Source organism: Rhinatrema bivittatum, chromosome 1 (assembly GCF_901001135.1).
Source record: "Rhinatrema bivittatum chromosome 1, aRhiBiv1.1, whole genome shotgun sequence".
NCBI classification, from domain to species: domain Eukaryota; kingdom Metazoa; phylum Chordata; class Amphibia; order Gymnophiona; family Rhinatrematidae; genus Rhinatrema; species Rhinatrema bivittatum.
The window spans coordinates 769,684,806-769,710,160 of record NC_042615.1 but is presented as its reverse complement, the minus strand read 5'-3'; positions in this window follow the sequence as shown (position 1 = coordinate 769,710,160).

Here is a 25,355-nt window from a genome sequence, read left to right as displayed (position 1 = left end):
CGGCTGGGGAAGTATCTCTTACACCGCCAGATCCTAGGACACCGCTGTTGAATGCGCCTGGAAGTGGTACCGCTGCTTGGGGGAAATTGGACGTTTCTGTTAGCCCCCCAGCTGAGGGAAGCATCAGATCAACTCAGGCTGGATGCTCTGATTAAAATCCCTCGTGGGATTTACTCCCAGCGAGTGGAGGGGCAGCTGGGGGAGCGTTTTCATCAGATCCCCTTGGAAAAGGGGAATTATTCCCTGGATTTGAACCATCTGGAAATCAAGCTGCACCAGACCCTCCTATTCCTATTACCAGACCAGCGGTGGTAACTTTAGACTCACTCTGGGACCTGACAGTGGGTCTCCTACAGGTCTTCAAGGAACAGTCCCAGCGACTGGAGAATGTTTCAATGAGATTAGATTCTATTGCTAGAGATCATCAAAAGATATTGTCAAAACATTCCTCATCTATGCAAGCAATGGGAAGTGATATTAAGAATTTGCAAACAGTTAATGCCTCTATGATACGAGAGCATTTAGCTACTATCAGAAGAATTGAATCCTTGGAAAATCATTCCCGACGTTTGAATTTAAGACTTATTAATTTTCCAAAAGTTCCTGGTGTACCTGTAATATCCATAGTGAGGAAATACTTTATGGACATACTACAAATTCCTTCTGAAAAAGTTCTAGCCTTAACCAAACACATGTTTATTCCATTTCTTCAGAAAAAAGAACAAGCATTGATCTCTGCTAAAGCAATAGATATATCTAATCTGACGGCGTTTTTGGAAAATTCTACAGAGGAGGTGCTTGAAAGAGCTACAGTTCTGATATCTTTTTTTTCCTCTCAGGATTTAAATTTGGTTATGAAGCACCGTTTCCAGCATCTTAATGTTTTCTTCTGTGGAGGCCAGGTCTGGATGTTTCCTGACTTCGCTAAATCAATGCAAGAACGACGTAATGCTTTTTTGAGCATGAGACAAGAAGGTTTGGATATTGGTGCAAATTTTCTTCTATGATATCCTTGTAAGTGTGTCCTTAAGATGAATAATAATACATTAATTTTCTTTACTCCAGACCAACTGCAGAATTTTTTGGAGGCCAAAAGAGCCTCTCTTCAGTAACCCAGAGTAATTCCTAGGTAATAATACTAATGGAGAATTCTTAAAACTGCTTTTTTTTTTCTTTCTATTGTAGAATGTGTAATAATATCCTCTAAATTTCTAGCTCTCCCTTAAAATTGAAACTGATTTGTCTAACCAGTATGGAGATAAATGTATTTGTTGCTTTTTGATTATATAAACAACTCTTTTTCCGTTATTTGTTGTCCCAACGTTGCTATACAAAGATCTTTTTGCTTTGTAATATTTTTGAAACTTATAAATAAAAAATTATAGAAAAGAAAATACCTGGGTCTACGCACACAAAAGTATGCACAAAATCTGTATTTCACATATATTTTATTTATTCAAAAATATTTATTACCTGCCCTTCCTTCGTTCAGAGCGGGGTACAATAAGAACATACACAGTCAACTAAATGGGGAGAACAATGCATTGCATCAATCTTACGAAGAAAGGGAATAACATAATTCTTCAGGATGGGGGGAAAATTATCACCTAGTGAGTACATTTCTAAGATTGTGGTCAGATGTGAGGGCAGTAGTTTTCTCTATAGCGCCATCCGAGGAGGGACAAGTAGGGGGGTGTTCCATTATCATTTGGGATTGGGAACACCTTCTTGAAAAGAAAAGATTTTAGGCCTTTTTTAAAGAAGATCTTTTCTTGGAGATATCTCACTTCCTTAGGTAGACTGTGCCATAGTAGTCGTCCTGCGGAGAAGGATGCTCATACTCTGGTTTCCTCAATGTGGGTGAGCCTTGGAGGTAGAGCATCTAGAAGCATTAGGTTAGACGATCGGAGTGGTCAAGAGCGGGTGTGGATTTTTATTGTTGAGGAGAACCATGGGGAGTATAAGTTGTGGATTTATGAGTGTATGATCATGTCAAGCTTGTATTGTAAGAAATAGGGAACCAGTGTAGAGCTTTGAGTACAGGAGAGATGTGATTGTGCATGGGAGTGCTGGTCAGGAGTCTCGCTGCCAAGTTTTGAATGATCTGTGGTGGGTGGGTTGCATAGGCAGGTAGACCTGTCAGGAGAGAGTTGCAGTACTCTATCCCAGAAAATAGTAGAGACTAAGGATCTACCTGAAGTATGAGTGTTCATTTACTTTTGTAAATGGCCACAAGATGTGTTCTGTAAGGTGAAGTTAGAGATGGGAAAGGATTTATATGCATACCTTCCCTGTGTTTAGGATATTAAAATATTTTAATGCTTAATTTGATGGATCTATTTGATTATATATTGTTATATTGAATTAATTTGAGATTACATTGATGGTAACTTTCAAACCTGCTTGTGAGCACACTTTGGCACATGTGTATCGGCTCAGACCCAAATACGTGACCTTTTTATAACTTGCATTCGTATATGCGTGCAGGTTATAAAATAGTCTGATTGTGCACGTGTGCCCAATTTTATGTGGGTGTGCACCTATGTGTGTAAATCCTGCTTCTACCATGTAAGTTGGGGAATTTTGAAAGGGGCACATGTCCACGCCATTCCAAGTTTCACAAGTTCATCCACCAGTTCACCCAGTTAACAACTGGATCCTCCAAACCCCCCTGATTTGATAGTATGCATTACCCCCAGTTCCCTAGACTCTTTAAACCCAGGAAAAATGTCTCTCTCTTTTTATTTTTAAACTTACACATCCTCCATAGCAGAAGTAAACTAACATGTCAGGGAATCTGGGCACACACCCAGATGCGCAAGTATTTACGTGCTTATCACTTGCCCACACCCCAAAATGCCTATCTCCCATCCAGACCATGCCTCGCCCCGTTTTGAAATCTTTTGAGATGTGGTGCAACAGCTGATATGCATGCATCTGGGTGGCTTTTAAAATTTGATGGATTTCTCCTGATATTGGTGTACTTTGGGCTTTTAAAAGCCTGATGCATGCATTAATTAGAGGATGCATGAAGAAGTTGAGCTCACGTGCATCAGGTAGATTAAAAAAGCCGCTGATATACGTGCATATTTCCCGCAACGCGCACATCTCAAAAGTTATCAAAAGGGGCGGGTGAGCCTGAGATGATGCCAGGTATTGATGTTACCTGGCATGTGCAGAGGCCCCCTGCCATGTAAATTTACTTCTGCTAAGGATGTCGTGTGAGTTAAAAAGTAAAGAAAATTGGGCAGATCTGTGGGACTTTAAGGGTTGGGGCTAACTGGGGTGGGGGGGGAGGGGAAGATGAAGGCTATCAATCCAGGGGAGGTTGGAGAATCTCTCTCTTAACTGGACAAACTGGGCACAAACTGGTAAAACTGGGAATGGCGTTGGCATGCACCCCTTTTAAAATCCCCCAATTTATGCAGTAGATGCAGGATTTGCGCGCACATGCACACACCCTTTTAATATTTGGTGGACATGTGTGCATGGCCAGGATGTTTTATAACATGCATGCATTTGAGCTTGTATGTTATGCCGACACGACTGAGCTTGTGCCAAAACCTCCACTAGTTCACCCACGAGTTCACCCACTAGTTCACCCAGTCCTTCTTCGGGTCATTTATTTTTTTGTAATTTAATCTTTATTAAATTTACATCTTATACAATAAAGATCTATTCAAACAAAGACTGTGATGATCTATCATTGATATACAAAAGGATATTACAAATCGGAAGAAATTATAACATCACAAGCCCTAGCCCACATTAGAGGAGCGCAAATAAATCTTAAGTAAAGTAGAAAAACACTACTAAAGGAAGAAAAGAAAAATCAATTCCAATCTGTTCCAATTCTATAACCTCACTGTACAACATTATCACCTCGACCAGTTTCCTTATCCTTAAGAAAAGTTTCTAGATGCAGTGAGTCAGTGAATACAAATTTATTCTTCTGATAAAAAGAATCAAACATTTATAGGGAAATGTAAAAGAATGTTGCTCCAATCGATAGCACCCTCTCGCTAAACACAAGAAATTGTTTCCCCTGTAACTGAGTAATGACTGACACATCTGGGAATGTTTGAATTCACTGACCACAAAATTGAAATTTTCCTGCAAGAAAAATATATATGAAATGCTAAGCAGAAGGAAACCAGTAGAGTAGCCCTCAATATAATATTATCCAAGGAGATTCAAGGAATGAGGAGAGATTGGGCTCATTAACAGACAGACAATCCATTGTTCCTTCTTGCTCATTAACAATCCTCTTGTTTTTGGAATATAATATATATTAGATACCAATGGAATTGTATCATTTGCAATCCTAATATATCATGTAATTATTTTTTTAAATATTTCATAAGAAGATAATAAATGTGTCATTGGGAAATTTAAGAATCTAAGATTATTCCCGCAATATTCTCCAAGTGGTTATTTATAATCAAAATATCCTTAACATACACAGAATTTAAATTTTGTATAGTAAGCAACTTAGGCCTGGATTTATCAAAATGCACTAAATATCACATGTGATGGAAAAAGGGGTGTGTTTATGGTAACAGGCAGTTTATCACAATTTGCGCTAATACCTTTGCAAAGTTACCACAAATTGCAATAACTTTGAGATAAGTGCCAGAATTGTAGTATTTCCTACATACAACCACTGGGGGAACCATGTTGAGAGACAGAGAGAGAGAGAGAGAGAGAGAGATTTGACATTCAAAGTGAGACATACGAACAGAACAGTGCTCTCTTGTGAAGATTTGATGACCTTCGGAGTGAGGAAACTCACTCAAAGATGAGATTTGTGCAATGTTCTCTCAACCTAGCTTGATGGACTCTCTACCTGGGTAACAGCAAGCTAGGTTGAGAGAACATTGCACAAATCTCATCTTTGAGTGAGTTTCCTCACTCCAAGGGTCATCAAATCTTCACAAGAGAGCAATGTTCTGTTTGTATGTCTCACTTTGAATGTCAAAGTGGCCCCTAACCACTATACTAATACCTAAACCTCACCTCGAGTTACTAGGTGGGCCTCCCATAGAGATATAAATACCTATCTAGTGGTGGGATATTATGGCTAGGTTCTTTCTCTCTCTCTCTCCCCAGAAACTCCAAATCAGGCATTTGAGAATGCAACCTATTGCACAGTTTAATGCTACAGAAAAAGGTGTAGTTAAAAATGATAAACCCAGCCTACTCCTCCCCTTTTTCAGATTTGCATCACACCATACCTTATGGCAGTAGAGGAGGCCCAGAAGGCTCATCTGCATACTGCTCCCAGCATCCCCCAGGAGTTCAGAGGTCACCACAAGCGATCCAGGGATTGACTTCCAGAGGCCCCACACCCTTTGCAGTAGAGGAGGACCAGAATCATGCACCCGATGGCACGCGAATCTCAAACCCTTCCATTAACTGAGTGAAGATTAATTTAACGGTGGTTAAAGAGGATTGGTAAGTATAGCTTTCAGAAATTTTTGGGCATAAAAGTTTGGTGAAAGGTGAAATTAAGAGATATATTCTTTAGAGTTTGGGTGTGTCTGAGGTAATAAGCAAGCTAGAGATAGTTAATTCTAGTGTCTGTCTTTCCCACCCACTCAACCCTTGATTTTTATGAACAAGACACTTTCTCATTAAAAATCAACCTGGGTCTTATCTAAATCATACTATTGTAGTGGGGAAGCCAAGCCTTCCCCACTACAAACTCCATTCCCTGATCTAGAATTGTACACCACACATCTCTGTAAACAAAACTTTCCAAATTTTCATGCATAATATCCATTAAAGAGAGGTTGGCTCCTTGCCCCCTCCTCTGTATATAGTATTTATTCTATTTTATTGCACTTTATATATTTATTGCTCCGCTCACCCCTTCTTTATTTTCCTACTCCAAGTTAAGGCTTCCTTGTTATAATGTAACTGTATGCTCTGTATCTCTTGTTGATTGGTTAATTGTATATTCTACTTAGTTCATTGTAAACCAAATTGATTTGATTTGTATCAAGAAAGTCGGTATATAAAAACCTTAATAAATAAATAAAATAAATATACCAGCCCTTATTGAAAGTTCAATCATCCCCTTGTAGGTCACTAGCTGATTAGTAAATTCACCTGTAAATTTAAAATACTCTCATTCCAAATCCCTTAGTATCCTAAACTTAACTAGGAACTCAATAAAACTAAGATGAAGGCAGCAGTCCAGCAGCAAGAGGGGGGCTTTCCAGTCTTTTGCATTGAATGTCACATGTATGATTTTTTACCCACCGGTGAGAGATTGTATGTGTGCACTCGGTGCAAAGAGCTCCTGGCTCTCAGGGAACGAGTCCGATCTCTGGAGGCTAGAGTAGCAGACTTGGAAGAGCTGAGGCAGACAGAGAGGTACATTGTTGAGACCTTCAGGGACATAGTAGCAAAGTCCCAAATCCAGTCTGGCAGCCCCAGTGCTGTCTTGGATCAGAAACGTTTCCCAATAGGAGAACATCACCCTGGTGTAGCAGGAAGTGATCCTGTAGCAAGGACCTGCTCTCCAGGTGATGTATTGTCCTCTCGCACTGAGGACAAGTCTCCCAGGGCTACTGCCCAGGATGGTAGGGTTAGGCCAGCCATCATAGTTGGTGATTCGATTATTAGAAATGTAGAAAGCATGGTGGCAGGTGGACATGAGGACCGCCTGGTAACATGCCTGCCAAGTGCAAGGTGGCAGATCTCACACATCACCTAGATAGGATTATAGACAGTGCTGGGGAGGAGCCGGCTGTCGTGGTATATGTGGGCACCAACGACATAGGAAAATGTGGGAGAGAAGTTCTGGAAGCCAAATTTAAGATTTTAGGTAGGAAGCTGAAATCCAGAACCTCTAGGGTACCACCGTCCAAATCTACCAGACACAGCACACTAAGAGACCGGGCTTTCTCTACAGCCATTCCACCGTTATGGAACTCCATCCCCTCAAATCTCAGAATAGAACCATGCATCTCAACCTTCAAAAAAAGACTAAAGACCTGGATATTCATACAAGCATTCCCGGACGCCAATTGATCTAACACCTCCACGCCACCCCTAACCTCCACCTATACCATGGTTAACCATATCTTCTATTGTTTACTTGTGTGAATTAATAACCTGTCCTTTCTCTTCCTTCTCCGCCAAGTTCTTATCACCCTGTTATATGTAACTGCCTTTTCCGCACCATTGTTATAGTTTATGTTTACTATGCACCCCTGTTTTATGTGAACCAGCATGATGTGACTGCTGTCTCGAATGCCGGTATATAAAAATCTGAAATAAATAAATAAATAAATAAATTCTCTGAAATGCTTCCTGTTCCACGTGCAGGTCCCCAGAGACAGGCAGAGCTCCAGAGTTTCAATGCGTGGATGAGACAATGGTGCAGGGAAGAGGGATTCAGCTTTGTAAGGAACTGGGGAAACTTTGGGGGAAAGGGGAGACTTTTCTGAAAGGATGGGCTCCACCTTAACCAGAGTGGAACCAAGCTGCTTGCACTAACTTTCAAAAAAAAAAGATAGAGCAGCTTTTAAACTAGAACAAAGGGGAAAGCCAACAGTCACTCAGCAATGCATGGTTTGGAGAAATGTAAACTTGAAGGATACTAATGAAACAGGAGAGTTAGGACATCCCAACAGAGAGGTTCCTTTAAAAGCAAACATAGTCCATGTGCCTATAAGTAAAACATCACCGAAGCTAATGAATTCCAAATTATCCCTAACAAATGAAAAGCAGGCTGTTAATACAAACAAAAAACACACTTTGAAATGTCTGTATGCCAATGCCAGAAGTCTAAGAAGTAAGAACATAAGAACATGCCATACTGGGGTCAGACCAAGGGTCCATCAAGCCCAGCATCCTGTTTCCAACAGTGGCCAAACCAGGCCATAAGAACCTGGCAAGTACCCAAAAACTAAGTCTATATCATGTTACCATTGCTAGTAATAGCAGTGGCTATTTTCTAAGTCAACTTAATTAATAGCAGGTAATGGACTTCTCTTCCAAGAACTTATCCATTCCTTTTTTAAACACAGCTATACTAACTGCACTAACCACATCCTCTGGCAACAAATTCCAGAGTTTAATTTAGTATTGAGTAAAGAAGAACTTTCTCCGATTAGTTTTAAATGTTCCACATGCTAACTTCATGGAGTGCCCCCTAGTCTTTCTATTATTCAAAAGACTAAATAACCAATTCACATCTCCCCGTTCTAGACCTCTCATGATTTTAAACACCTCTATCATATCCCCCCTCATCCGTCTCTTCTCCAAGCTGAAAAGTCCTAACCACTTTAGTCTTTCCTCATAGGGGAGCTGTTCCATTCCCCTTATCATTTTGGTCGCTCTTCTCTGTACCTTCTCCATCGCAATTATATCTTTTTTGAGATGTGGCGATCAGAATTGAACACAGTATTCAAGGTGAGGTCTCACCATGGAGCGATACAGAGGCATTATGACATTATCTGTTTATTCACCATTCCCATTCTAATAATTCCCAACATTCTGTTTGCTTTTTTAACTGCCGTAGCACACTGAACCAACAATTTCTATGTGTATCCACTATGACGCCTAGATCTCTTTCTTGGGTGGTAGCACCTAATATGGAACCTAACATTGTGTAACTATAGCATGGATTATTTTTCCCCATATGCTTCCGGAGTCGGTGCGCCCAAGGGGTTGCACATTTGTGCGCCTTCTGCAAGCCGAGCCCTGAGCGCGCTGCCCGTTCCCTCCGAGGCCTTGGAGGGAACTTTCCTTCCGCCTCCCCCACCTTCCCCTCCCTTCCTCTCCCTTCCTCTCCCTTCCCCTACCTAACCCACCCCCCCAGACCTATCTACACCCCCCTAACTTTATTCCCAAAGTTATGCCTGCTCGAGGCAGGTGTAACACGCACGCGTGGGCTGGCTGCCGGCGCTCCAGGTTCCGGTCCGGGGGCTGGTCCGGAGGCCGCGGCCACACCCCCCAAAACACCCCCAGGCCGGAACCATGCCCCCCCGAAACACCCCTGGGCTGGAACCACGCCCACGGCCATGCCCCCAGCTCGCCCCCGGATGACGCGCCGCCGTGACACGCCCTCGACACCCCCCCCCCAGGAAAGCCCCGGGACTTACGCACATCCCGGGGCTTGCATGCGCTGCCGAGCCCATGCAAAATAGGCTCAGCGCACGCAGGGGGGTTTGGGGTAGGTTTTCGGGGGTTATGCGTGTACGTTACGCGCATAACCCCCGGTTATTCGCCGGTCCGCATGGAACCAAGCTGTAGTCTGCAATACTGTAGTTATACTAACAACTGTAATTTAACAAAGGTTAATCATCTACAAAGGTCTGAAATATACGAGCAGATGCACTAATGAGCCCTATTTTGATGTGCTCCAGCGGATATCGTATTAACAACTGCGTTTAAAAGAAGGTTGTGTTTGCTACAGCGAATACATAAGCGGAAGCACTATTAAGAATATCTTACAATATGCATGTATACCATTGCTGATCATTGACTGAAGTGATTACCTTTAAAGGTTCTTCTATTCAGTAGCCCCTGAGGCAGTCTGCATAAGAGCGAAACTCGGACAGAGTCGGGCACGTATTTTCTCTTTTATTCACCGATCTTGTTTCCTTTGTCGCTACATAGCCATCTTGATTGGCTTCTGATTTGTTTTTTGGGTCCATTCAAGCATAAAATATACATACGTTTGTTTATAAAATTGGTAGGAAAACTACATGCCTTCTATGCATTGCAGTTACTCGTGTGTAACCAAACATACGCACTTGAATTAGAGGGTAGACATACACATATTTTATAAACTGCGTGTACTTGATATGCACAAGTTATAAAACACTGCAGAAGATCTCCGCATGAGTCTATAAGCACGTATATGGGGGCTGCGTGGAATTGTTTGAAAGTTATCCTCCCTCTGTGTGTATACTATTTTTACACGTGAAATCTCTTTGAAAATTTACTCCAGTCTGTGATGATTATAATAGGGAATGTGAATTCATTTAAAGAAATGGATATGCCAAAACAAAATAGGTGATTTTTGGCTCATTATAAATATAATGAATCAAATGGCCAGTGCCTCTAAAAGGAATGAAAATATTTGTTTTATTCATTTTTGGCAATTTGTGTGTAGAGTTCAGTAGCTTGTATGCTTCTCTGTAGTTGCATGCACAACTTGGCAATTTTTGCACATAACTGCCGATTTGAATGCAAACTACTTATCTGTGCATGCAAATTGTTACCTGCCCAGATTGATAGATGATATAGGAGATACATTTTTAATTAAATAAATAATAACAAATTTCTTAAAACAACAGGGAGCAAGACACAGCAACTCAGGAAGGCCATTCCAAACACATGATACCACAAGACAGAAAGCACAGAGTCTGATATTAATAATGGAGGAGAAGGGGGACAAATAAATTCAGCTTGCCTGATGAATAAAGGTCATGAGGAGAAATATTGACGCTCACTCTGTAGCAGGGAGCTGCAGAGTGAAGGCACTTGAAGTAAGATGAGAAGTGGTTTGAACTGAATGTGGAAGAAGATAGGAAGCCTTTGTAGGCTGTGAGAAGAGGTGAAACATGGTCCAAATGATGCTAGAGGAAGCTAAGTCATGCAGTTGAATTTTGAATAGACTTTTAGCAGAATAAGGTGGTTAAGTGGCAGACCTGTAAATAGGAGATTGCAGCAGTGCAAGCAGAAGGTAATGAGACAGTGCATAAAAACTTTGGCCTGGGTTTTCTTATGGTGCACAGCTTACTGAATCTTGTGGAAACGGGGTCCAGGGGGTGAACTGGGGCAGCGGGCCTGCGAAAGCTGGCAGCGATCACACCATTGCGGTGTTATCGCTGTCAGCTTTCGCACCCAATAGTGCCAGCGTGAAAGGTGGTGCTATTGGGTGCCCTACTGGTGGCGATAATGGGTCTTACCTTATCGCTGCCAGCGAAGTTACCGCCGCGTCTGCCCCAACGCCGCCCTGACTCCTCCTCTTCCTGTCCTGATTACGCCCCGACTCCGCCCCTATCAAGCTATCACACGTGAAAAGTCCCTTTTCGCGTGCGATACCGATAGAAAAGGACCCCCCCTTTGTTAGGGTCAGTGTTTTTTTTCCATATTGTAAAGGTCACAGTCTGCAAAACCTCAACTGTAATTTTTCTCTTCTTCCAGCAAAATGGCTTTTCATGCGATTCACATTCAAAATTTCCACATTAAGAAGGCACATTTCAAACTGCCTGCAGAAGTGCAAAGTCTGCGGGTATATTTTTACCAATGAATTTTACTCAGTAAAAATGTGCACTTGCTTTTTGTGCAGGTACTTGTGTTGGGTAAAATGTGCAGAAGTGCAAACTCCCTCTGACCATGACCCTGGGTGCACCTCTTCGCACTGCAGGTAAAGATCCTCTTGTAGTGATGCTATGCACAGGCTGGGCAATTTTCAAAGACCCCATTTACACAGACAAATAAGCAACTCTGATCCTCCCAAATGACTCGTCTCTTCTCTCCTCCTCTAATTGCTGCTAGATTGTCCTGCATAATACTTTGCATTTTTAGTTGTTATGCAGCTAAATTCTGGAACAAAGTACCAATAACCCTACGCGTGGAGCCATGCTACTTTAAATTCAGAGAAAAAACAAATGCATTGCTTTTCAGCCAGACCTTTCCCTCAGAGACCCTCATCCCCCTGGCCTAACTTCCTGAAGTCCTAACCAAGAACTTTGTCATACACGACAGGTACAAATAGGGGACATGGTGGTTCCATGGAGTATTGGGACTCCAAATTATACGAAAAATGGGTTCCCCCATACTGAACCTGCAACTTCTGATTTTGATTGTAAGCTTTTGTTCATTTAAATTTGTTGTAATCCTCTTTGAGATTGACTTTGGAAAAGGCAGAATATCAAATGTATATAAATAATTTAGCAGAGGATAGCCTTTTGAAAATTTCCATCTCTGAACAAAGACCTACAGCTTTAATTCAGACTTTGTTTTCTTGTCAAACTGTCCTTGCCCTGTCCTGCCCAATTTTTTTGGAATTGTATTATTCTAAACTCTCTGAATAGAATCTTTTGAGAGGGCTAGCGAGTTGATGCAAGGTTGGAGCCGTGATGTGGTGTTGATGTCTGCATATCTCAATCTTGAGATAACCCGTCTACTCATCTGTGTATCCAAGAAAAGTCTGAGGCTTTCTACAAAACCACTGTTGCATCTAACAAAATAATATAATATAGCTGATGATGTCCCTGTTTTCAGAAAAAAAAAATAGAAGAAAACAGATTTAACACCCTCAAAGTAAAGTTCCCTGCAGCAACGGACGGCCAAAAATTACAGAAGAGCCATTAATCTTGTTTAAAGACCTCCCTGGAAAATATCAAGAGACCAGTTTTATATCCTCTTTCCTCTCCCTAATGCTCGGCTTGAGCTGAATTGCCAAGAACCACATTCCGAAACAGAGGAAGTGGTTTCTGCAGTATTGGGATCACATGAAAATCCTGAAACATCTTTGTTTTTTAATCATCTGTTTTTAATGAGAGCAGCAAAACTAAAATTTTCAGTAAAATTGGCATCATGCATGTGAGAAGCTGACACTTTTATAACCTTAGACCATCCAATCATATGCTAAGGATTTCGATATGGATAGATAACATTTTTTGTTTTGTTTTCCGCTGGATGTTATTAAAGTCAAAAGAACAAGAGACAGGAAAAAACACCATCATCATGACATTTGGCATAGATTGCCCTTCTATTTAGCCTTCATAATTTGGAAAAAAAATGGCAAGTTATACATCAGTATTTCTGGATGCTGTTTAATTTTAGTAATGCTACTATACTATCAACATATATGTTAAATGGGGCATCTAAGAAATGATTCTAGCTGGTAAAGTCATATTGTCACAATGTGAGAAGTATTCTACAGATGCATATTAGTTTAGGGTTTTTAAAATTCTGAATACTCATTAAAAATTGAACACTTAGGCACTGGAGAAGCAAAAATTGACCGTGTCTTTAAATGACTAGAAATGCAAATGAATATTGCATGGAACAATACGAAGCATAAAAGGAAGACAAGGATAGGGTATGTCATTTTTTCTTTTTTTTTAAACTGGTATTTAAATGATTTCCATGAAGGAAATATATATAGGGTAACCTTGGACTAATTGCTATCAAGTCATTTGGGCAAAGTTCAAATAAATCCTAAATTTTTTATTTACTGATTATATTTACTTGATGAATGTATCCATATCTTTAATAAATCTGTAAATGAAAAAAATAATATAAAAAGGATGACCTTGTGGCATATTATAGTAGAGTGAAAGGGACTTAAGAATGAAAGGGTACACTTAAGAAGGACATCCCTTGGGGCGCCATTTGGATTAGAAAGGCAGGTTAATGACTGTATCTGGGATTTTCTGGGAGACCGTATTGAAGAATTTAGAATTGCAAGTGAATTCTTTTGTAGCCCTTGGTCAGCTAGCTACCTGAGATTGACTAACATGACTATCAAAGCAACATGGAAATGATTTGACCAATGCAACAAATGGAAAACATGCATATTATTTAATATATTTATTGTGGAAGACTGATAATATTAATCTGATGCTTTTTGTATGCTTACAACTTAAAGGTGTTAGTGAAAGTCTAGATAATAGATAACACAATTTTGTTTTACAAACTAATAGGGTCATTTATCAAATTGCATTATGGCGTTTTCGCATGCATTAAGCATGCGATAAGTACCATAACGCATGGTGTGATGCAAATTTTTAAAAGGAGAGGGATTGGGAAGGAGTCCGGGGCGGGAATTCAGTAAAAATGGGCTGGCTTTGCGAGGCCATAATACATACGAAAATAACTATACATTTTTCAATTGTGTAAAGCTATGTGATATGCCCATAACACAATTTACTTCACAAATTCTGTTTTGGTCATTTTTAGGCTGGGGGAGGTGTGAGATTGAGAGAGAGAGAGAGAGAGAGATAGGCTGACTATCTACAAGGCCCTTGTAGTAGTTAGCTATTTATACTACTATAGGAGGCCCACCTAGTAACTCTAGGTGAACTTTAGGTAGTAGTGTAGGGGTTAGGGGCCACTTTTACATGCAGAGTGAGACTTACGAACAGAACAGTACACTCTTGTAAAGATGTGTTATCCTTCAGAGTGAGGAAACTCACACAACAATGACAGTTGTACAATGTTCTCTCAACCTAGCTTGATGGACTCTCTACCTGGGTAACAGCAAGCTAGGTTGAGAGAATATTGTACAAATCTCATTGTTGTGTGAGTTTCCTCACTCCAAAGGATATCAAATCTTCACAAGAGTGTACTGTTCTGTTCATATGTCTCACTCTGCATGTAAAAGTGGTCCCTAACACCTACTCTACTACCTAAACCTCACCTCAAGTTACTACGTGGGACTCCTATATTAGCATAAATAGCTGCTTTCTCTCTCTCTCTTTCTCACACTGTCACTCTCACTCCCCTCACCTAAAGATGCCCAAAACAGAATTTGTAAAATGTGTTATGGGCATACCACACAATTAAAATAGGTGTAGTTATTTTCGGCTTTAAAACTGTGCAATATTGTGTGTAATGGGTTTGTGAAGCCAGCCCACTTTTATAGAAATCCCTCCCCTTTTAAAACTTTGCACCGCACCATGCATTATGGTGCTTATCACATGCTTTAAGGTGTTTTTCGCATGCAAAAACGCCATAATGCATGTAAAAACACCTTAATGCGATTTGATAAATGACCCTGTAAATAAGTGATATTTAGCATGAATGTGAAGCATTTTGTATCTAATATCAAACTGGGATAAAGACATTTTATGCAGCATAGATTATTCATGTATTTATTTATTTATTTATTTAATGTCTTTTTTATACCGATAACTGTTCACACATCGTATCGGTTTACAGTTAAACAGGAACCATTGGGCAGAACCCTTACATATAACATTGCATAAATATTATATGTAAGGGTATTGAATTGTATTGTATTGAATTGTATTGTATTTTTATGTTATGATAATTTTGTAAACCACTTTAGGTTGAACCTTGGTTTGAGGAAGACACTATATAAATGCTAACATAAACTAACAATATATTTTACATTCTATTAGGCCATTTGATTAGTAGTAATATTAATAATTCCATGATCATAATGATGGCAGATTAACAGGTCTTGTAGATATTAGGGAAGCAGGACATGTGGTATAACAGCTTCAGTAAGGCTTATGACTCAGATTTTATATACATTTACAAACTAGATATGATTTACATTATTTTACTATTAAGTGGGACAGAAACTTTCAAATCGGCATGCGGGTGCACTTGTACATTGGCGCACACTCAAAGACATGGTAATTTTATAACATATGCGCACATTCGAGTGTACTTTACAAAATAGCCTATGCTCGCGTATGTGTGTGCCCAATTTTGCAAGTGGGCATGCACAGTTCCGAAAAGTCAGGTTTGAGCTGCGCAGATGGAGGAATTTTTTAATGGGCATTCATCCATGCCATGATGATCAGCTTTCCCTAATCTGTTGCTATATAAGCTGTTATATATATAACCTATTTGTATCTGATGTTATAACCTATCTGTATCTGATGTTATACCAGTTGTGTTACGCCTATAATATGTTGTTATACCTGTAAACCGGAGTGAGGGCCTTTCGCTAAACTTCGGTATATAAAAGCTTACAAATATTGCCTAGTATTATGGGTGAAACCATATTTACCTTATATTTTTCGCTCTGTTTAATTTTTCAACGGTCCACTTTTGCTTTAAATATTACTATTATCTGATTATATGGGTAAAGATTGAGATTTAGTTTCCACAGGAAATGTATAAGTATATTATATGTATTGTATCCATTTGCCTGTTATAATTAAGAAAAGTAAAATAAAGAATTGAAAAAAAAAAAAGCTTACAAATAAAAAAAAAAATAAAAAAATGGCATGTTCATGTGTAGTTTTAATGCATTTTATTTTTCACAGGCTTAACTAAACTGTGGTAAGTAATTTAGTAAATTTCATATTCTCACATACATAGGGAAACATAGAAACATAGAAATGACAGCAGAAAATGACCAAATGGTCCATCTAGTCTCCCCTGCAAGCTTATGGTAGTATTTGCCGCACCGTACAGGTCACCCCATACTTATCAGTTCGTCAAATGCATGGCCCTTGTTGATTGCTGTTTGAGTCCAATTCCCCATTACCTCTTGCCATTGAAGCAGAGAGCAATGTTGGAGGTGCATTGCAAGTATCAGGCTTACTGTTAAGGGTAGTTAAGGGTAGAACAGCTACATCAGCAAATTACCCCCATGCTTATTTGTTTTCCCAGACCGTATAATTCATTGTTCTTGTTGGTTGCTGTCTGAATCTAATTCTCCTCTTCCTCTTTTCCTCCTGCCATTGAAGCAGAGAGCAATGATAGAGTTGCATCAACAGTATGAAGGCTTATTGGTTAAGGATAGTAACTGTCACACCAGCAAGTTACCCCCATGCACGCTTTTCTTCATTTCCATCCTCTAGCCTTTAGGGATCCACAGTGTTTATCCAATAGCCCTTTGAAATCTTTCACTGTTTTTGTCTTCACCACCTGTTCCAGAAGAGCATTCCAGATATCCACCACTCTCTCTGTGAAGAAATATATCCTGACGTTGGTTATGAGTCATCATCCCTGGAGTTTCATTTTGTGACCCCTAGTTCTACTGATTTCTTTCCAACAGAGAAGGTTTGTTGTTGATTGTGCATCATTAAAACCTGTCAGGTATCTGAAGGTCTGTATCTTATCTCCCCTGCACCTCTTCTCCTCCACGGTATACATATTTAGGTCCTTCAACCCCTCCTCATAATCAGTTGATGGAAAGCCCCCACCATTTTGGTTGCCCTTTTCTGGGCTGTCTCCATCCTGTCTCTGTCCCTTTTGAGAGGACCAACAAAGCAGGAGAGTAGGCTATCTAAGAAAGCCGTTGGGGCAACAGTATAGATTAGACGCCAAAAGATAGTCCAAGTATGAGCTTTATTTGAATGGAGACATACATTTTGTATATGTGCCCATTCTAAAACTTTATCTGTGATTCCAATTTCTTTTAAACAATTAACTAAAATGCTATGGTCAACAGTGTCGAAAGCTGCAGATAAGTCTAAAAGAACTAAAAAGTAACTTCCCCATATCAAAACCTCTTAAAACAGAATCAGTAAGTGCTATTAAAAGTGTTTCAGTATTAAAATTCTTTCAAAAACCAAACTGATTAGGAAATAAAATACTATTAAATTCTAAAAAAAATTGTCTAGCTGTTTTTGAATGGCTTTTTCTAAAATCTTTGCTAAAAATGCTAATTTTGAAATTGGTCTAAAATTATTGAGTTGTGTACTATCTAAGTAAACACAATGTCTATTTTGTATATGTGCCCATATGGGCACATATACAAAATTTATGTCTCCCTTCAAATAAAGCTCATACTTGGACTATCTTTTGGCGTCTAATCTACACTGTTGCCCTCTGTCCCATTTGAGATACAGTCTCCAGAACTGAACACAGTACTCCAGGTGAGGCCTCACCAAAGACCTGTATAGGGGGATTATCACATCCTTTTTCTTACTGGTTATTCCTCTCTCTTATGTAGCCCAGCATTCTTCTGGCTTTAGCTATCGCCTTGTCACATTGTTTCACCGCCTTCAAATTGCTAGACACTATCACCCCAAGGTCCCTCTTTTGCTCTGTGTACAGCATCCCTTCACCCCCCATCACATACAGCTCTTTTGGATTACCGCACCCCAGATGCATGACTCTGCACTTCTTGGCATTGAATCCCAGCTGCCATATCTTCAACCACTGTTCAAGCTTCTTTAGATCACGTCTCATTCTCTCTATTCCTTCAGGCATGTCCACGCTGTTCCAGATCTTTATCATCCGCAAATAGACAAACTACCATCTATCCCTTTTGCAATGTCGCTCTCAAAGATACTGAACAGAACCAGTCCCAACACAGATCCATTTTTAAAGATGGCGCCGGCCATCCAGTGCTCCCTCCATGTGACAGGGGCTGGCCAATGGCACGGATACCCTGTCACATGATAAGGGCAAAGGGCTATCGGTGCCATTTTGATTAGTGGCAGCCGACGGCCCGGGAGTGGGAGATCGCTCCCGGAACCCCCACTGGACCACCAGGTACCTGTAAAATTTTTTTGGGGGGTCGGGAAGGTGGGGGAAGCTAAGGGATTAGTTTTAAAGGGTCGGGGTGGGTTTAGGGGTTAGTTTGTGTGCCGTTTTTCCCGCCCTCCCCCAAAACGATAAGAGAACCCCCTTGAACAATTTCGTTGGGTTTTCCTATCAGTTTCGGGGAGCCCCCGATTTCTGACGATTTTGAAAATATCATATGATATTTTCAATCATCAGAAGCCCGATTCACATCCCTAGGAGAGAACATTGCCCAAATCTCATCTTTGGGTGAGTTTCCTCTCTCCGTAGGTCATCAAATCTTCACAAGAGATATATGTCATTTCTAATTTTAAATGCTACTTTTCAGCTGGTAAGATTTACAATTGTCCTTTAACATTTTCAGTTCCTATGATCCAAACAATGCCTGGGTTAGTGTCCTCAGGGGCCCCTCTGGTGCCCATCACCAAAATTCCCTGGGTTTGGGGAGTTTTAAACCCAAACTAAGCAGAGTTCCCATCGGAGTGAATTTGACATTTAAAATTGTCTTTGGAGTTGGGGAGTTGGTATTGGTTAAGTGACATGGCCACCACCTTTATATTCTTTAAATTTAGCTTAATTTATCCTATTTGTATTCTTTTTAGTAGCCATTTCTCCCAGAGTTGCGAATCTCCTGATGACATCACTGTGCCCAGCCTGGCCATCCTCATTATGGCATCAGGGCTTCCCGAAGGCCCTGATGGCAATTTTCACATTTTAAAAATAAACTTCAGTGATACACCTTATCCTGGCAACTCAGCAGCAGCATTGACGGTGTCAGCATGTTGGGGCTTCACCAAGGCCCCGATGTTTCACTGTTCCAGTGTGGGTGGAGGAGGGCAGCAGAGGTGGTGGCAGCAACACGATGCCTCAGGCACTAACCCAACAGCAGGCCTCGGCAGGCAGAGGGAACAGGCAGTAGGAAGCAGGAGGGCCTGGTTTCAGTAGCGCTCCAATGCTGCTCTGCTCAACCTGGCACCTCCTTCACTGTTTCTTTCTCTCTCATGGTAAACCTGGCTTCCCTCTCATTGCAGCTGTCCGATGCCTCCTCTACTCACTTGGGCCTCTCCCCAGCTATATCAGTGTTGTGAATCGACGCTGCTTTGCCTGGTGGTCCTTTGGGTGCTGCAGCTTACCTCCATGACCTCGGGCCTCCTCTTCAGTTACCCGTCAGCTGTCAATCACCATTGGGCCTCATCTGTCTGCAATAGCCTCCCCAATACAGGCTACTGGACCCAGATTTATTTATTTATAATAGGATACCTCTATTACAAAGGCATGGATCTTGATCTCGGCCATTAAGGTCTAGGCCCAAGGCTCAGGACTTACAACAAATGGCACTGTTTGCTCTGGAGGAGGGAAGTGCAGTCACATCACTGCAGCAGCTAACATTTTAAGTCAATGGATCAAGCAAGAAGAGAACACAAGACGTTAATGGCCTTTCACCATTAACGTCAATGTAAAATGAAAAACAAATTGGACAAAACTAATTAAATGAATGGTGGCACCCACCAATGAACCAACGAACCGTACCAAATTTTCAAGGCTGTACATCCCCAACTGCCATCCTCTAGCCTGCTACCATCTCAGAGAAATCAAACACCAAGTCATAGAAGAAAATGAAAGTTTTAATTTGTGAGTGTAAATGAGTAGTAGTAAATGTATTTGCATAGTTTTGATGACGTTTGGGCAAATGTCACATTTAAAATAGCTCTTTTCATCCTAATATGCCCCTAACATGCCTTCTTTTTTCATGTGTACTTTTATACGGAAGGTTCATATATGCATGTACATTACACATATACCTCACAAATGCACTTATGTGCACTTTTTTGCATTGTGTTAGCTTTAAAAATTGTACTTGTAAGGGGATAATTTTCAGCTGGGTACTTTTGGCTCAAAGACTTTACAGTGATTTTCAAAGTGAAAGAACATGCTTTCTTTTGCTTTGAAAATTTACACCTGCTAATGTGAGTGAGTAGTTTTCCTGCATACTTTTTAAAATTAATAGTATGCGTCTAAATCCAATCTTTGAATGGGCTGTACTCCTTGGAATGCCTCGTTTATATGTAGGGAAAGAATATGCCCGTACAAGGTGTACATACATGCATACTTTTCAAAATGAACAAAAAAAGAATCCTAAACTTCACTACATATTATTTGCAAAATATTCACTTGCATTTTATGAATAATACCTAAAATGTACTTATCTTATTAATGGACAATCCGCTCTTTCTAGCTTCCAAAACTGACAATACAACTAAGGCACTCAATCACCGTCCCTTTTTTCTCATTGACAATGTTTCAGCACAACATTCCTTCTTCAAGGGAAATATCACAATCTAGAAAAAAGAGCACAGAAAAATCTTTAAAAGTAAATGCAACAAATAAAAAAAACTAAAAACTGACTTCCCACTGAAGACTTACCCTTTACATGGCTCCACTCAGCTTACATCTTATTTGAGAAAAAATGGCGATAAACGCTCTACTTGTGTCTCAACCACACCAGTTTTTTAACCACTATGCAGCATTCATGTTTAGCAATCACAGAGACTTCACATAAAAAACGACCAATCGATCTCTTTGTTCAACCCTAATGTGTGTGAACTGTCTGTAAAGTAAATATCTATCATTGTTCAGCTGGTAACAAACGTAAATTATGATCACCTCCCTGGCCATCAATCTTTATCTACTCCAAAACTGTAAAGGACAAATCCTCAAAAGTATGGTTATGAGTGAGATAGTGTTGCACTAAAGGTGCTTCCAATTTTTTGCACCGCATCGCACTGCAATGTTCTACCATCCATGTTTTAAGCATTTGCATAGTCTTCCCTATATACAACAAACTGCATGGATATTACACTACATAACCACCTTACTGGAGGTGCATATAGTTTTCACTTTACAGGGTTTTAAACCTAATCTCTCGAAAGGTAGATCATTGTTAGTATGCATCTGCAGGAACTGCATGGGGAATGTCCTCTCTTACAAGGAGTGGAATCACAAGTATAACTAAAGTGTGACTTAACAATCTGATCCTTTAAATTATGTCCCCTCTGAAAGACTATCAATGGTCTTTCCTGAAACACCAAATGCAACTGTAAAACATGTGAATGCTTATGAATACTCCTCGTCACTCATTAAACAGATGGAGAGAAAGGTAACACACATGTCAGTTTGTAAGAGGATATTTTTCTCCACATATCAGATGGACAATTTTTGAAAACTGTATTTATGTGGAAAACACACTGCTTTCTCCATAAATACCTTTTAAAAGTCTTACATGATCCTGGCAGCAGGAACACGTTTCTGGCCCCCCACCCCAGACTGATAAAAGGTCAGTTAGCTAGGGTTACGACCTCCCACACACGAAACTCCATGCACAAAACACTCCTCCCAAGTCATATCCCCCTCTCGCCTCCATCTTTGGCACCCTTCAACATATGCAACTTTGTCAGCTCTACTCCAGAAATTAACCCTTCTAATATCCCTCCCCCTAGTTCATGTCTCCCCTCTCCATCCCCTCCCATAAAATTGAACTATTGCTTCTCCTGGGCATGAATTAGGGATGTGCAGAAGGGATGGATTCATCCAATTCGGTATTCGTATTCGTTGGGATCCAAATACGTTGCATTCATTCAATGGGGAACCCGATCCGTTGATATGTTTTATTTGTTTTCCGATTCCCATTAAAGTCAATGGGGGAAGTATTTGCAGCCTATTTTTGGCTGCAGAATTGGGGTTTTATTATCAATTCTGATGAAACTTCTGGAGAGCAATCATCAGAACAAGAAAAGAGCTCCAAGGTACTTAGACTGTGGCAAAGTGGCACCAAAGTGGCATGAATAGCCTAAGGCACTGTAAAGGGGCAAAGGGGTACCAGAAGTGGCAAGAGTGCTTTAACAGCAGAAAAGTGCTCCCTAGAAAGGGTTTGCCCCTAGATTGGGGTATTTCCATTGGTGTCTAGTGAGCACTCGCTGGTCTCTTAAAATCCGGTGGACATACAAACGAGAATATTCATGGCAGAGGCAGAGGAGGTTTCCATGTGAACAGCGGTTCAACATGGGTCAGCGGATGTTAAGAGATAGGCTGGCTACACCCGGGGAGAGTTCCCTTTCCTTTGAGCAGGAAAGGGCTCCCCGCAATGGGTTGGCCCCTAGAGTGCAGGACGAGCTTTCAAAGTGTGGTGATGTGGAAGAGGTTTCACTGTGAACAGCGGTTTTACATGGGTCAACAAGTACTAAGAGATAGGTTGGCTGGCTACCCCGGGGAGAGTTCCCTTTCTTTTGATCAGGAAAGGGCTCCTGGATGGTCAGGCACAGCGTTAGAGGTCAAACACTTTTAGGGACATAAGGCCTGGATGGACAGGCACAGCATTAGAGGTCAAACCCTCATAAAGACGTAAATCCTGGATGGACAGGCACAGCATTAGTGGTCAAACCGTCGTAGAGACGTAAAGCCTGGATGGACAGGCACAGCTTTCGAGGATAGAGGTCAAGCCCTCATAGGGGCATAAGGCCTGGATGGACAGGCACAACATTAGAGGTCAAACCCTCATAGAGAAGAAAAGCCTAGATGGACAGGCACAGCATAAGAGGTCAAATCCTCGTAGGGACATATGGCCTGTATGGACATAAGAACATAAGAACATAAGAATATGCCATACTGGGTCAGACCAAGGGTCCATCAAGCCCAGCATCCTGTTTCCAACAGTGGCCAATCCAGGCCATAAGAATCTGGCAAGCACCCCAAAATTAAGTCCATTCCATGTTACCGTTGCTAATGGCAGTGGCTATTCTCTAGGTGAACTTAATAGCAGGTAATGGACTTCTCCTCCAAGAACTTATCCAATCCTTTTTTAAACACAGCTATACTAACTGCACTAACCACATCTTCTGGCAACAAATTCCAGAGTTTAATTGTGCGTTGAGTAAAAAAGAACTTTCTCCGATTAGTTTTAAATGTGCCACATGCTAACTTCATGGAGTGTCCCCTAGTCTTTCTATTATCCAAAAGAGTAAATAACTGATTCACATCTATCCGTTCTAGACCACTCATGATTTTAAAGACCTCTATCATGTCCCCCCTCAGCCATCTCTTCTCCAAGCTGAAAAGTCCTAACCTCTTTAGTCTTTCCTCATAGGGGAGCTGTTCCATTCCCCTTATCATTTTGATAGCCCTTCTCTGTACCTTCTCCATCGCAATTATATCTTTTTTGAGATGCGGCGACCAGAATTGTACACAGTATTCAAGGTGCGGTCTCACCATGGAGCGATACAGAGGCATTATGACATTTTCCGTTTTGTTCACCATTCCCTTTCTAATAATTCCCAACATTCTGTTTGCTTTTCTGACTGCCGCAGCACACTAGGGATGTGCAGACCAAAAGTTTAAGTTCATAAGTCCATAAGTCGAAAGGGGGTCCCATTTGCGGTCAATATGGACATATGGAGAATTCCATAAGTTGAGTCTATGTCCATATGTGCAAATAAAAATTTAAACCCCTCACCCGCCTTAATCCCGCCCCCCCCCCCCAAGACTTACCAAAACTCCCTGGTGGTCCAGCGGGGTCAGAACGCCATTCCTGAACTCCTTTGCAAGGAGCACGTGACGTCGGCGTCACGTCGGAGTGACGCGGCGTCACGTGATTCCCCTCGGGTTCGCTCCCGGACCCCTCGTTGGGCCCAAAAGGAACTTTTGGCCAGCTTGGAGGGGCCTCCTGACCCCCCCAAGCTGGCACGTCGGAGTGACGCGGACGTCACGTGATTCCCCACGCGTCCGCTCCCGGACCCTCACGGAACTTTTGGCCAGCTTGGGGAGTTTTGGTAAGTCTTGGGGGGGGGATTAAGGAGGGTGAGGGGTTTAAATTTTTATTTACATCAACAATCGCGATTTCCAACGTATTCAACATAGCTATGTTGAATAAGTTGGAAATCCGATCGTTTACGCCTCATCATTATTTTAAGTTAAAAAAAAAAAAAAAGTTGCGTTTTCCATTTAAGTTCAAAACGAATGCACACCCCTACAGCACACTGAACCGACGATTTCAATGTGTTATCCACTATGACGCCTAGATCTCTTTCTTGGGTTGTAGCACCTAATATGGAACCCAACATTGTGTAATTATAGCATGGGTTATTTTTCCCTATATGCATCACCTTGCACTTATCCACATTAAATTTCATCTGCCATTTGGATGCCCAATTTTTCAGTCTCACAAGGTCTTCCTGCAATTTATCAGAATCTGCTTGTGATTTAACTACGCTGAACAATTTTGTGTCATCTGCAAATTTGATTATCTCACTCGTCGTATTTCTTTCCAGATCATTTATAAATATATTAAAAAATAAGGGTCCCAATACAGATCTCTGAGGCACTCTACTGACCACTCCTTTCCACTGAGAAAATTGTCCATTTAATCCTACTCTCTGTTTCCTGTCTTTTAGCCAGTTTGCAATCCATGAAAGGACATCGCCACCTATCCCATGACTTTTTACTTTTCCTAGAATCTTCTCATGAGGAACTTTGTCAAACGCCTTCTGAAAATCCAAGAATACTACATCTACCGGTTCACCTTTATCCACATGTTTATTAACTCCTTCAAAAAAGTGAAGCAGATTTGTGAGGCAAGACTTGCCTTAGGTAAAGACATGCTGACTTTGTTCCATTAAACCATGTCTTTCTATATGTTCTATGATTTTGATATTTAGAACACTTTCCATTATTTTTCCTGGCACTGAAGTCAGGCTAACCGGTCTGTAGTTTCCCGGATCGCCCCTGGAGCCCTTTTTAAATATTGGGGTTACATTTGCTATTCTCCAGTCTTCAGGTACAATGGATGATTTTAATGATAGGTTACAAATTTTTACTATTAGGTCTGAAATTTCATTTTTTAGTTCCTTCAGAACTCTGGGGTGTATACCATCCGGTCCAGGTAATTTACTACTCTTCAGTTTGTCAATCAGGTCTACCACATCTTCTAGGTTCACCGTGATTTGATTCAGTCCATCTGAATCATTACCCATGAAAACCTTCTCCATCATGGGTACCTCCCCAACATCCTCTTCAGTAAACACTGAAGCAAAGAAATCATTTAATCTTTCCACGATGGCCTTATCTTCTCTGTGCCCTTTTAACCCCTCGATCAT